Genomic DNA, 14,395 nt, shown 5'->3' on the forward strand with positions numbered 1-14,395 from the left:
ATTGTAATTAATTGAGATCTTTCTATCTACTAATTCACATAGTAATTGTTTGGATTGCGACGACGTTAGCCAGCAACGCTAACATAAATTTTGATGTTTATGTGAACGTTGCTGTTTCCGAAACTGACGAATGTGGGCGTCTCGTCGCATGCAGTTTCTTGTGGCCCTTAAAAAGGGCCTGGCCGTTTGTTAAATAGCAGTTCAAACAGAATTTATGCATTAAGAATATGGCCTTTCACCATAAAACAGATAATGCCATACAGCCAACTATTTTCTTTTCGGTTTAAATGAACTTTATCGGCTGCAAAGTATTTGGGCCTAAATTGCCTGTATTTGCAGAAAACGATACGGTCGTTATCTTTGAATCTCACAGCCAATAATTTGTTTACTGTTTTTTTCTTAATATAATATTCGGAAACTGTCATACCCCTCGGACACCCTCGGGTAGAATATTTCCAAAGATCACTTTCTTGATACCTTTTTGTAGTAATTCATTGCAGATTCTCTCAATATTATTGGCTAAGTGGATACAAGATAAACTATGAGTTAATTCGTTTCCTCCTATTTGCCAAAATACATAATCAAATGTTGGTTGAATTTGTAACGTTACAAATCTCAGAATGGTGTCTGTAGTGCCATCACTGAAAGCGCAAAATTCTGTTTGTACCCCAGCTATATTTACTGGGCATTTATCCATGTTCTCTTTACAAAATGTAAAAAGATGGGAAATAATACTATGTCCTAAAACGAGCAAGTTTGCCATGTCAAAACAATTCGTAGAAGAATAGGTATTCCTGAGTCAAAGAAGTCAAATGTAAAGAATAACTTGTTACGTTGACTTTTATATGATATTCTTAACACAGTAAAATAAAAACATATGGCCATTAGTGTCTAGCCTTAATGTAAAACAAACACGCACGGTTTCCTATTCGTCATAAATATACAGCTTTGTGTACTGACCGTCAGTTTGACAGGTAGGATTATGGCTTCTTAGTATGCCAACACCTACCTACTGAAACCCTGACTGCTGATAAATAGACTTATTCCGACGACCTTACTTGTGTTAATTATTTAAGTTAATGCAACAATTGTTTCCAGTATGATATAATTATAAATATTATTATCAATGATATATTAAACAATTAGATGACAAATAACTATATATCGCAGTATATGATATGGTTAGATCTCCTATTTCATAGAGATAGATTTGTCTACATGTGCACCCAGCGCTTTATTGTATTGAACGTTCTATGTATGGGTAAATAAGTCCTAATAATCGCATACAACCACCGATTGTCACATATTTGATATAAATCTCTAAGTTTCGTAGCTTTCTAAATCGATCTGTGTGAACAGAATTCAGGACAAATGCAAACTAAAAAAGTTTGTATTTTTTATCCTATACCGCGAATGGACCGACTGATATAAGCAAACTATATGTATATGTCCTTGCCTTATTGCCAAAGTAATACATACATATATGTTATTAATATACATTTCAAGCTTATAATTCGAGCTATCAAACAGTATATGATATGTGTCGATCTCCTAAGTTATATATATATATATATATATATATATATATATATATATATATATATATATATATATATATATATATATATATATATATAATCTGTCTGCGGCGAAATACATGTGTACATGTTCTGTCGAAATCAACAAATCTCATAGATCTTAAAACTCAACCGATTTTTATAAATTAGATATGTGGTCATATGTTTTTGATACTGATAGTAACATGTGCATAATTATTTTTTGATTAAAATGTTTAATGCAAAATTTATAATTTTATGCCGAGTCTCGACAAGTACAGGTAATGGATGTTTCTCCTCTATTATCTGTCTAATTGGGGTGGTTTTTACCTGGAACTGATTGCTATAAGAACACTGCACAGTGCCCGTGAGCATATGTCACCCATTTCATGGTTATTAAACCTTGACCCTTAGCTTATTTATACTTACAGTATTCACCGGCGTCGAAATTACTGGTAGTCGTCTAGTCCAAGACTAGAGCATTTTCTGTCCGACTAGTTTCTCTTCACATCGTATTAATCTTTCGCCTTCTACTAAAGATTTTCGTGGAGAGGAAGTCTGACGTGTTAAGTAGCAATACGTTCTGATGCAAGCTCATACATTCTTACCGTGATCAGCGATAGCAAGGAAGTGGTACCGTGATCAACTAGGCGGTTTGTATGCATCAAAGCAAGAAGTCGAGTTTGAAGTTCTAAGGTTTAGTGAGAGTATTTTCGCTTACTAACACCTAGTGATCTTATAGTAATTCTTTATCGCAACATTGTTCACCGCATGTATTAATCCCGGATGGGATTAGCAAGCGGTCGTCAAGACGGTGATATATACTCAGTACTGTTTAGACCTGTGGTTTAAACAAGGAGGAATAATACTTCAATAAATTAGCAAAGACTAGTGATAGATTGTATCCAATTACATTTACAAGGCTCCCTCAAAATTGTTTTACACCTGTGACCGCCTTATTTTCCCAAGAAAATTAGGTATTTTTCCTATACTAGTTTCTCAATAGTAGTGTGCTATCTGTAATCCTGGAACATAGCTCACTCATACACCTAGCCAACATGGAGACAGAAACAGAAACAATGCCGGCCAGATCTGTCCCAAGGGGATCCAAATTAAAACAATACTTCAGTACCATAGTAGAGGACAATAAACTGATTGCCCGCCACCCCGAGGGGGTCCAGACCCCTGACTTTGGAAATGTGTCAAATATGCCCAGGCAAAGCGAAGTTTAGATGGCTTTGAATACCATAGGAATAGATCTGGGGAAGATAGATGCACTACAAAACGGAGGAATTAATAGATTTGTTTTGTACCCAAAGCAAAGGAAGCCCCTAATAGAAGGGGGTTCCATTCAAGTCAAAGGAATGACAGCAATGGTCTCTCCAACCCCACCCTTCGTCAGGGATATTGAACCCAAGGCAACAGAGCTTCACGTGATGGGCCTACCGCTGGAAGTGGATAATATCGAACTGGTAGAGAAATTAGAAAAAAGTTTGGAGCCAAAATTATCACCCCAAAAATGGCGACGGTGTGGGGCTATGACCCTATAAAATCTGGGATACGACTGGTCTATGTTTCAAGAGACGATGCCAAGAAAATACCAACATTCTTCTATGTGCTAGGATTCCGCCTAAAATATTGGTACAAGGGATGTGAGAGGGATAGAGTGTGCCCAAAATGCCAACAAACAGGGCATGGCCCCCGGGATTGCCCTGAGAACAGAGTCAGAATAGAGGCTGAAGTACATACATCAACTTACGCAAGTGAAGTGATGTCTGGCAACCTAATGGACCAGGATCCCCGCCCCCCCCCCCCCAACTACAACAACAACAACAACAACAACAACAAAAGGAACAAATACTGGACTTGATCAGACAAATACGAGGAGGGAAAGAAGCAGGGGATGATTACTCAACCAATACCCTGCCAGAAATGGACATAACCAACATCTGTGAAGGGCAGGAAACGCCAGAATGGGAGCAATTTCGTAGCCCAAATAAGACAGGAAAAGAAAAAACACCGGCTAAAAATCAAGACATCCAATCAACAAACAGATACGAAGGGTTGGAAGTAGAACCACTGCCTAAAGAAGAAAAAGAACCTCAAACAAAACCAAGGACGTCAACACCTTTACCAAAAAGGAACCAACAAAAAAGGAAAGCGGAAGTTGTCTCCCCCCAGGACAATGACGCAGCACCCATGACAGAGAAAATGGATCCTACGAAAACCATACCTAAAAAGATCAAAGAAAATGGAGATGCAGAAGACGCAGGAATGGAGACGGAGACTGAAATTGAGAATGGGAAAAAAGAAACTGAATCGGAAGATAACGAAGAAGTAACGGGAATGATAACCGTAACTGAAACTGAGGCCGGAACGGGAACTCAGTATGAAACGGAAATATCATATGAACCAGACAGCAAGCTACATGGAACCAATCTTTCAATAAACACTAATGAAACCACACCCAACTCTCCAGAGGGGGGTGGGGAAACCAGTGTCCCCATCTAACTTGATCCAAATTTTACAAATAACTAGAAATTAAATATAGGTCTTAATTGAATATACATTAAGTTGTATAGCCATAATGCAACACCCTGGGAAGAGACAGGAATGGAAGGAATGAACTTACAGATCCTGTCTATTAATGTGAACGGAATTAATAAAAGCAAAATACTTAAATTTCCAAAAGATATTAATTACGACATAATGTTCATTCAAGAAACTCATAATGGATTTAGTAACGAGAATAAGAAACTATGTGAAAGTCATTTAGATGGTATATTATTAACTAACGATGATGTAGAATCTGACATTAGAGGAGGGGTAGCGACATTAGACATTAGAGGAGGGGTAGCGACATTAGACATTAGAGGAGGGGTAGCGACACTAATTAAAAATAAAAGGGACTTAAATTGGGAAAGAAGAAGGACAATACTTTAAAGGGAGGCTACTGCACATAGTGTTTGGGAAAAATCATTTCATTAATCTATATATGCCTGCTAATAGGAACTAAAAAAAATACCTTTTTAGAAAAATTGGAAAAATATCTAGAAAAATATACCATGGAAAAATGTAATCATGGGGGATTTTAACTGGATAGGAGAGAATATTGATAGAGAAGGGGATTTAGCACCTAATGATATAACAATAAAACCGGAAATGGAAGCCTTTATAAAAAAACATAAATTAGTAGACATTTATAGAAGACTAAATATTTTAAGGAAAGAGTATACATATGACTATAAAACTAGCAAAGGGACTGGACAAGTTTCTTTGTACTAACTATGATGATAAAATATACAAAGAATCTGGAATAATTAACTTTAAAATTTCGGACCATAAATTGATATATATGACAATGGAAATTAGAAAGAGAAAAAATGGGGCAATGGAAGGTGGATGGTTAATAACGCGCTACTAAAAGATAAAAATTTTGTCAATGAAATCAAACAGGAAATATAAAATTTCAAGCAAATAGGGAATATGGACATCATAACAGAATGGGAAATGTTAAAAAAGAAATTTAAAGACATTGCAATAAAATTCTCTAATATTAAAAGTAGGAAAATGAAAATGGAAAAAGAGGAAATAAAAATGCAGCTACAAAATTTAAACAATACGGATTTGGAAACAAAGTTAAAAAATAGATTAGAGGAAGTTAAAGGGGAAGAAATGAGAGGGAGGGAAATTAGAGCCGGGAAATTTACCAATGTATATAGAAAGGCAGAGGGACTATACAAAAGAGAAGAAAGAAGGAAAGGGGGAGATAGAGTTTTAGATCAACTAATGATAAGAGGGAATAGAATATCAACAGATAAAGGGGAAATCATGGTGTATATATTGAAAACTTCTACTCTAAATTATAGCAATCACAAAATATCACAGGTAAAATAATTGATGAATATTTACAAAACGTCCCCTGCGAGATGATAACATCAGAACATAAAGATTTATGTGATGGTTTCATCTCGCAGGAAGAAATAAGAGATAGTATTCAATCTTCCAATAAAGGGAAAGCACCAGGAGGAGATGGACTCTCCGCAGAGTTCTATACGAAATTCTGTGGGGAGTTGTCGCCCATACTTGAATGGTTATACAATAATATATTACTTAAAAACAACAAAATGCCTGAAACCATGAGGGAGGGAATAATTATTTTAATTTATAAAGGTAAAGGAGAAAGAGATGACCTTAAAAACTGGAGGCCCATCTCCCTCCTAAATATGGATTACAAGATTTTAAGCAACATTTTAGCAAATAGAATTAAAAAAGGTATGGAACGAATCATTAATATACATAGACATGTGGACCTAAAATGAGAGATATCCAAAATAACATATTAAATATCAGAACTATTATAGACTACTTACAAGGAAATGGTAAAAAAGCTGCCATGGTACTTTTTGATCAAGAAAAAGCATTTGACAGATTAGAACACAACTATATACAAAAAGTATTAGAAAAAATTGGCTTCGGAGAAAATTTATTATACGTAATAGCAATCGAAATGCTAAGCATCAGCATAAAACTCAACAAAGACATAGTAGGTATAAACGTTCCCAACTTAAATGATGAAGTGAAAATGCTGCAGCATGCAGACGATTGTACGAACTTTATAAGACGATCCAAAATTCTTTAATCACATAATAAAGGAATTTGAAAAATTCGGTCAAGCATCTGGATCGAAAATTAACCAGGATAAAACAGAAATCTTAGACATAGGCAACTGGTGTGGTAAACACTCAGGTATACCAACGCAATTATTCAAAAAGACAGTCAAAGCCTTAGGAGTACATTTTGGAGTAAATGAGGAAAAAGAAAACTAAAACAATGGAAAATGAAATATAAAAAAATATCGATATCTGGGCACTGACGCCACTATGCATAATGGAACGGGTCCAAGTGGCAAAAACATATATGTATTTTCACATTAATTACGTTATTAAATCTATTGATATAAGTAACCTTAACTTAAATAACATAGATACACAGATTATTAAATACATATGGGATTTTAAAATGCATTATATTAAAAAGGAAACACTATATAGGGCTAAGGAAATGGGAGGGATTGGGTTATCTAACCCTATACTTTTAAAAATAACCAATATTATAAATAGGTTAAAAAAATTAAGTGCAGATCCCAAACATCAATGGGAGAGTATTTATACATATTGGTTATGGCTTTATATTAAGGAACAGGGCTGATATCTACAAAAACAATAGACTCACTAAATTATTAGAATGTCCAATTAAATTTAGAGGTATAAAAGAGCTACTTTTTAAGTATAGGGATAAAAAAGATTTGTGGGATACGGATGAAAAATTAACATATAACTGGATCAGTGATATAACAGGGAAAACTCTATGCAGAATAGAGAAAGAACATCTATATGTTAATTGGAAAAGGGCATGGGGGCACTGGTGTAAGCCAGGCTCCCTAAAAATTCAAAGCATCGCCTTCAAATACATGAATGATGCAATGGTTGACAGGTGAGGCTGCAGCGAGACGGCATATGGTCCGAGTACCGCCTAAATGTCCGCTGTGTAAAAGAGGGCCTTTTAGCAAAGCACATACAATACTACAATGTACCCAAACTAAAATTAACAGAGAAAAAGTCATAGCGGAGATTAGGAAATATGAGGCATATAAACCACAAAATATTCTATTTTTAGATGGGAATTTCAATAAAAACACACTTTATAAAATAACAGAATACATAGTTAACACCATGAAAGCGTGTGGCCAAATTATAGTCATAGACAAACACTAGGAATCCTTCATAAGGAAAGTACGGATAAGGAGGTTATGGGGCTAAGTCACATGGCGCTACGCGAAGTGAACAGGCCCATAAAAGAGTCTGGAAAAGGAACCCTCATGAAATGGACATAACTATAACAATAGTAAATCTCTATCTATGTAACCCACCTGGACCACTTTCAATACATATAGGCCCCTACTTCCTACCTCTTATATTACTAACAATCACACAGCTCTTGTCTGTGCAAACCCCGAAAGGGTGTACTATTTATAAATATTTCGGAATTTTGGACTCAAACTAATTAAAGATAGACCTGCCCGAGATGGGAGACATACAATAATTATAGAAAGTGTGAACCCCACATCGGACACAGTTTCATCAAATCTTTATATGCGGGAGTGATCATTCTTAATGCACTCATATAAACCCATATGGTTTAAAATTAACACATTAAATAACGCTCGCCGCCGAAATTCAAAATTGTATGAATACTCCCGATGTATATATAAACACGGGAGGAGATAAGACAACTGGATTTACTATAAATTTGGCACAGTATGCTGTCCCAACATGAAAACAAAATAGCATCATAACATACAGCACACACACATAGCACACACGGTACTTAGGAGACCCTAGCAAGGTCAACTAAATTACTAGGGAAGGAATTCTGAGAGGATAATTGAAATCGCTCTCGGATGAACAACCCAATAGACACACTAGGGACCTCTAAAAATACCCCATTCCAAATTTCTAAATAACATAAAACTTCTTTAAAATTAACTTAAAACAACAAGAAACATATCCTGGTTGATTACAAAACACATGAAAACCATTTAAAGCTTTGGCTAGGATGGGGGGGGGGGGGGGGCATCTGTCTGGTGCCTACAAAAAAAAGAAGAAGTAATTTACATAATGTCAATAGTTCAATGGCTAGTTCTCTTGATACCTGTCTGACAGTATGTTGTGTGAAGGACTAGTGAAATATTGAAAGATAAGCAGGACAAGTAAATTTCTTAATCTGCTAGTCCTTATGGCTACAAAGAAGTTTGTTTCTAATTTTAAGCATGTATGTTACTCATTTCAAATGAATGTCATGAATCAAATAATTTGAAATGATGCGACTTTTTAAAATGTATTTTCTGATTTTTATTTCCAAGTCTGTTTCAGATGTGTAAAGAATCATTGCTTTATTTAAAATACAAGCTAAAATAATGATGGCCAGTAGCTGAATAGAAGAGAAAGGAGACCCCTGACAGTTTTCTCAGCCGAGTTCACATAAATGCCTAAGAAATGAGAACAGGTTGAAATGTAAAGTATAGCACTCTACGAACCATGTAATAACTATTTTATGCTACTGCAATATACATGGGTGCATAATCAGTATCTGTTATTTTGTATTCTAATTTATATATACCGGCCCGGATTAAGGCCTGTGGGAGCCCTGGGCACAGCCAACATAAGGGCCCATAGCTATCCTGCCTTGTCCATATATATGGTTACAGTTATATTAACTATACTGCCTATGAAATCAGACGATACTATACAGAGCCCCTTGAGCCTCGGGAGCTCTGCCCGTGAAATCAGATGATAATATTTGAGGCCCTTTGAGCTTCAGGGGCCCTGCCTGTGAAATCAGATAATATACGGGCCCCTTGAGCCTCGGGGGCCCTGGCCATGTTGCCCATTTTGCAATATGGATAATCCGGTCCTGTTTGTGTGATATAATGATTCGTGTGTAGGCATGACAAGTAAAAAAAAAAGTATGATGTTGAAATAAATTTTGTTTGAAACTTTATTTCCTTCTGTAATGCAAATAAAAATAAATATGCTGTACATTAGTAGTATTTCCGGTTTGATAGAACTTCCGCTGGCGCTCTTACCCCATTTATGATTATACAAATATTACATTTGTGGACTTGCCTATATCTTAACACATCTCTCTTCACTTAATAAGACAAAACAATTATATTCTAAACTCTAAAATTCTTACTTATTCGTATCACTCACTGGATATCACAAATACCAAGAAACATTGTACTTATATGTTCACAATAAAGAAACTTTAAATGATTATAACACTAACAATTTACAAACATCCAGTACTGGGACATCGAAACCAGGAAACACTAGAGACCTAGTGGTCTAAAACGATTGCCATACTAGCCGCCATGCATAGCCTATCGTGTGCTGACAACTTGTGTTAAATCCACAAAAAACGTCCCAACCAATAACCATGATGTGGCTGGCTGCCTGATTCATGAACTATAGTCCCTAATACAAATGTGTAACATAATATACCACGGTGATATTAAATGTTACCTCCCCATCCAATTAACGAACTTGATATTTATTTTCCTATTGATGATTTGTAAATTAAACAAATTGTCAAAATTGATTTTGAAGAGAGCATTGTTATTGAACTTATTGCTATTGAACTATATATATATATATATATATATATATATATATATATATATATATATATATATATATATATATCAAACTGAGGCTCACAACAGTATGTGTAGGTATGTGATCCACTGAATATGTGATATTACAAAATACAGAATACAAATAATATAGGATTCTCTATGGAACGCTAGAGCTGTCATAAAATGAGAATATTTATTATATGCTGTGGGTTTTGTACTTACATGATGTACAAACTTCTTTGTTTGATGTGCTTTTGTACTTATATGATATGCAAACGTCTTTATATGCTGTGCTTTTGTATTTATATGATGTGCAAACTTCATTATATGCTGTGCGTTTGTACTTATATGATGTGCAAACTTCTTTATATACTGAACAAACTTCATTATATGCTGTGCTTTCTTCCTTATATGATGTGCAAACTTTATATACTGAACAAACTTCATTATATGCTGTGCTTTCTTCCTTATATGATGTGCAAACTTTATATACTGAACAAACTTCATTATATGCTGTGCTTTCTTCCTTATATGATGTGCAAACTTTATATACTGAACAAACTTCATTATATGCTGTGCTTTCTTCCTTATATGATGTGCAAACTTCTTTATATGAAACTTCATTATAATGAGAAGGCCGATAGCTGCCGCCAGAGTACAACATCAAAGTAACATGAATCTGTCATCAACTTGTTATTAGCAAGTGTGAATTTCATTCATGTCAAAATTAATTGCTTTTAGACTCCCAGCTAACTGTCCAGCTAGAATGCTCCTATTTCAGTTCCCTGTGTTTGAAAGCTAGCTTTAAATATGGGATTTCTATATTGTATTGTGCATAATAGATTGTAGGTGATATTTTGTACCAAAATAAGATTAGTTCACTGTTATTGTGATGTGTTTGATTGACAGGCACTCCAAATACATTGTCTGAATAGTGTTGTTATTTTTTTAAATACAAGAATACTTAGCTTGATCTTGAAGACACGGAGTATGTCATATAATCAAGAATTCCAAGAGGAAGAAATGATAACAATCCTATATTAATTTTATTCAGTATTTTGTAATATCACATATTCAGTGTATCACATACCTACACATACTAATGTGAGCCTCAGTTTGATATACATATACAGTTAGCTGGGAGTCTAAAAGCAATTAATTTTGACATGAATGAAATCCACACTTGCTAATAACAAGTTGGTGACAGATTCGTGTTACTTTGATGTTGTATTCTGGAGGCAGCTATCGGTCATCTCATTATAATGAAGTTTCATAAAAAGAAGTTTGCACATCATATAAGGAAGAAAGCACAGCATATAACGAAGTTTGCTCAGGATATAAAGAAGTTTGCACAGCATATAAGTACAAATGCACAGCATATAATGAAGTTTGCACATCATATAAATACAAATGCACAGCATATAATGATGTTTGCACATCATATAAGTACAAAAGCACATCATATAATGAAGTTTGCACATCATATAAGTACAAAAGCACAGCATACAAAGAAGTTTGCACATAAGTACAAAAGCACAGCATATAAAGAAGTTTGCACATCATATAAATACAAATGCACAGCATATAACGAAGTTTCCACATCATATAAGTACAACAGCACAGCATATAATGAAGTTTCCACATCATATAAGTATAAATGCACAGCATATAATGAAGTTTCCACATCATATAAGTACAAAAGCACAGCATATAATAAATATTCTCATCTTAAGACAGCTCTGGCGTTCCATAGTTTAATTCAGTTAATCTGACTCATAATACTATAGACAGTTTTTTTTGGAAGTGCAATTTGTCTTTGGAAACATCAGATTCTCACATACATGTATGTCTGTTATCACATTAGATATTTTTAAAGGTGACCTATCTCAGAATCCTGTTAAATGGTTAGATCATTTTATACGATGGGCTAAGTTTTATGAATTATCAGAAGCTAAAGTTCTAAATGCTTTTCCCTTTCATCTTCAACAGCATGCTAAAATATGGTATGAATCACTATCTGATACCGTTATAAATAACTGGTCTAATCTAGTAGCTGCATTTGCATCCAGGTTTCACACTGACGATATCATTTTAGATTGATCAATTTTACAAACTCGCCAAGAGTCTTCGGAAACAGTTATGGACTATCTAAGTCGTCTTTCATAAATTGCAAATAACCAAACTATCCCAGATCAAATATTGGTAGCAGTTGCAGTGCACGGTTTGAAACCAGCCATTAGAGAAATTGTACTGAATAAAAAAACCAAAAATATCGATGATTTACGTCAAGCCGCAAATTTAGCAGAGAAATCTATTGCCTCCTCTGATAACAATGATTGGCATTCACTTAACGGAATTTTAGAGCAACTTAAACAACTTAAAGATGAAATTAAAGCAGTCAAGTCAGAACAGAACATAGAAAACAATTCATTCTCTCAATCTTTTGTACATGTCAATAAGACAAAATTTCGGTCTCAACATCATAATTTGTCTTACCAGCCAGCCAAAATTCCAATTTTTTTTTCCAGCTCAGTACACTATTCTCGTGATAACTACACATATCAATTACCTCATGGTGCGCGCTACCAGGTACAACAACATAGTTGTACCCAAAAATACTGTCTTATATGTGGTGGACTCTGTACATCACGTCGCTTATGTCGCGCACGAAATAAACAGTGTTACTCTTGTCATAAAACAGGTCATTTTTCACGAGTATGCTTCTCATCACAACAACAATATGAATTCGAGCCAAATAAAGGGACACAATCTTGCCACAAGCGAACTCGACAGCCCAAAGTTAGCTTGGTAGTACCAATTCATAAAAATCTCATTCCTACCTACGTCAGAGACAAGATAACTAACGCACTTGTTGATTCAGACGCAAATATCACAGCAATTAATGAAAAAATTCTCTATGCGTAGGTTTGAATTCAAGTCACTACAAATCATCAAATATTTCCAAACTGTAGAAGCCGGTGGTGAACGTCATATTGTTTCAGGTCTGGTTCAACTTAATTTGAAAATAGGAGGCATACGCTTCTCTCATTCATTGTATGTTGTACCTAGTTTAAATCATTCGATTATTTTAGGTATTGATTTTTTGACTAAACACAAAGCTGTCGTGAATCTAGATACACAAACGCTCTCCTTGTTAGACAATACGGTAACCATAAATTTGATTTATAACCAGGCTGGTCTGGCACGCGCCACAAAAAACACAATGATCCAACCTAACTCAGTTAGTACAATTGCAATAAGTATCAGTAGAATTCCCAAGGGAACATCTGTTTTACTAGAACCGACTTATAGCATGCCAAATTCTACAATTCTTCCAGCTAGAACAATTTTGACAGTTTCCAAGAAGAACTTTATACAAATAATTAACCCCATTCCAATGGCTATGCATGTACGCGCCAATACAGTATTAGCATGTATGGACGTAGTAGACCCACAAACAATATTTACCATTAATGAGGACACTCTTGATAGGAAGGACACACCTAATATCATGAATACACAGTCTAGCAAACCACGCGAACCAATTAATTTTGATTTACGCTCTTCAGATTTGACAGAAAACCAAAAACAGGAACTTCACTCATTCTTGAATCAACATAGAGATGTTTTCGCAGTAAGCTTAGATGAGTTAGGCAATACTAATGTGTTCACACACCGAATAGAAACAGGTGACTCTATGCCAGCTCGTTGTCAACCTTATCGCGCGGCACCACACATCAATAAGGAAATTGATTGGCAGGTAGAGGAATTGTTAGAACATCAATTAATTGAACCCAGTTCATCTAGTTATGCATCCTCAGTCGTATTTGTCAAAAAGAAAAATGGTGACATCGTTTTGCTACTGATTATAGGAAACTTAATCAGGTGACACAACCGATGACCTTTCCTCTACCTCGATTAGAAGATGTCATCAATGCAGTTGGACAAACTCAGCCATGTCTTTTCAGTACTTTAGATTTAAATTCAGCATTTTGGCAAATTTATATGGATCCATTACAAACCATAACAGTGCTTTTATAACATCACGTGGTCTTTACGAATGGAATGTAATGCCGTATGGACTCAGAAATGCCCCCGCCACCTATTGTGTTCTTTTAAGTCATGTTCTTAGAGGGATACCGTGGTCAACATGTCTTGCATACATAGACGACATAATTATTTTTTCCAATTCATTTGAAGAACACCTCAAACATCTAGACCTTATATTTCGCCGTTTACGTCAATAAAACTTTACACTTAAGCCGTCAAAATGTGTATTTGCAGCATCTGAAGTTGTTTATCTTGGTCATACATTCTCAACAAAAGGCATCAAGGTAGATAAATCTAAAATGAATACAGTTACACAATTTCCTGTTCCTAAAATACATAAAGATGTTAGGAGTTTTCTAGGTTTGTGCAACTACTACAGAACATTTGTTCACGGTTATTCTACCATAGCAACACCATTAAATAAATTGTTGACAAAAGACAGTTCATTCCATTGGACAGATAAGTGTCAAAAGGCATTTGAAACTCTTAAGACAGCTTTGACTTCAGCGCCTATCTTGGATTATCCTGACTTTAACGAACCATGTAGGCTCACATGTGATGCTAGCGGCACCTCTCTAGGGTATATTTT

General features: G+C 35.1%; 1 non-coding gene across 1 annotated transcript; it reads left to right on the forward strand.

Moving 5' to 3' along the window:
• Nucleotides 1–2,045: 2,045 nt before the first annotated feature.
• LOC149782215 (U5 spliceosomal RNA) lies at nucleotides 2,046–2,165 on the forward strand. The gene has a single exon (XR_016414848.1). It is a non-coding gene; the product is annotated as a U5 spliceosomal RNA (small nuclear RNA).
• The last annotated feature ends 12,230 nt before the right edge of the window (nucleotides 2,166–14,395 follow it).

This window comes from Sinohyriopsis cumingii, chromosome 15, assembly GCF_028554795.1.
Source record: "Sinohyriopsis cumingii isolate HCF-2022 chromosome 15, ASM2855479v2, whole genome shotgun sequence".
Lineage (NCBI taxonomy): Eukaryota > Metazoa > Mollusca > Bivalvia > Unionida > Unionidae > Sinohyriopsis > Sinohyriopsis cumingii.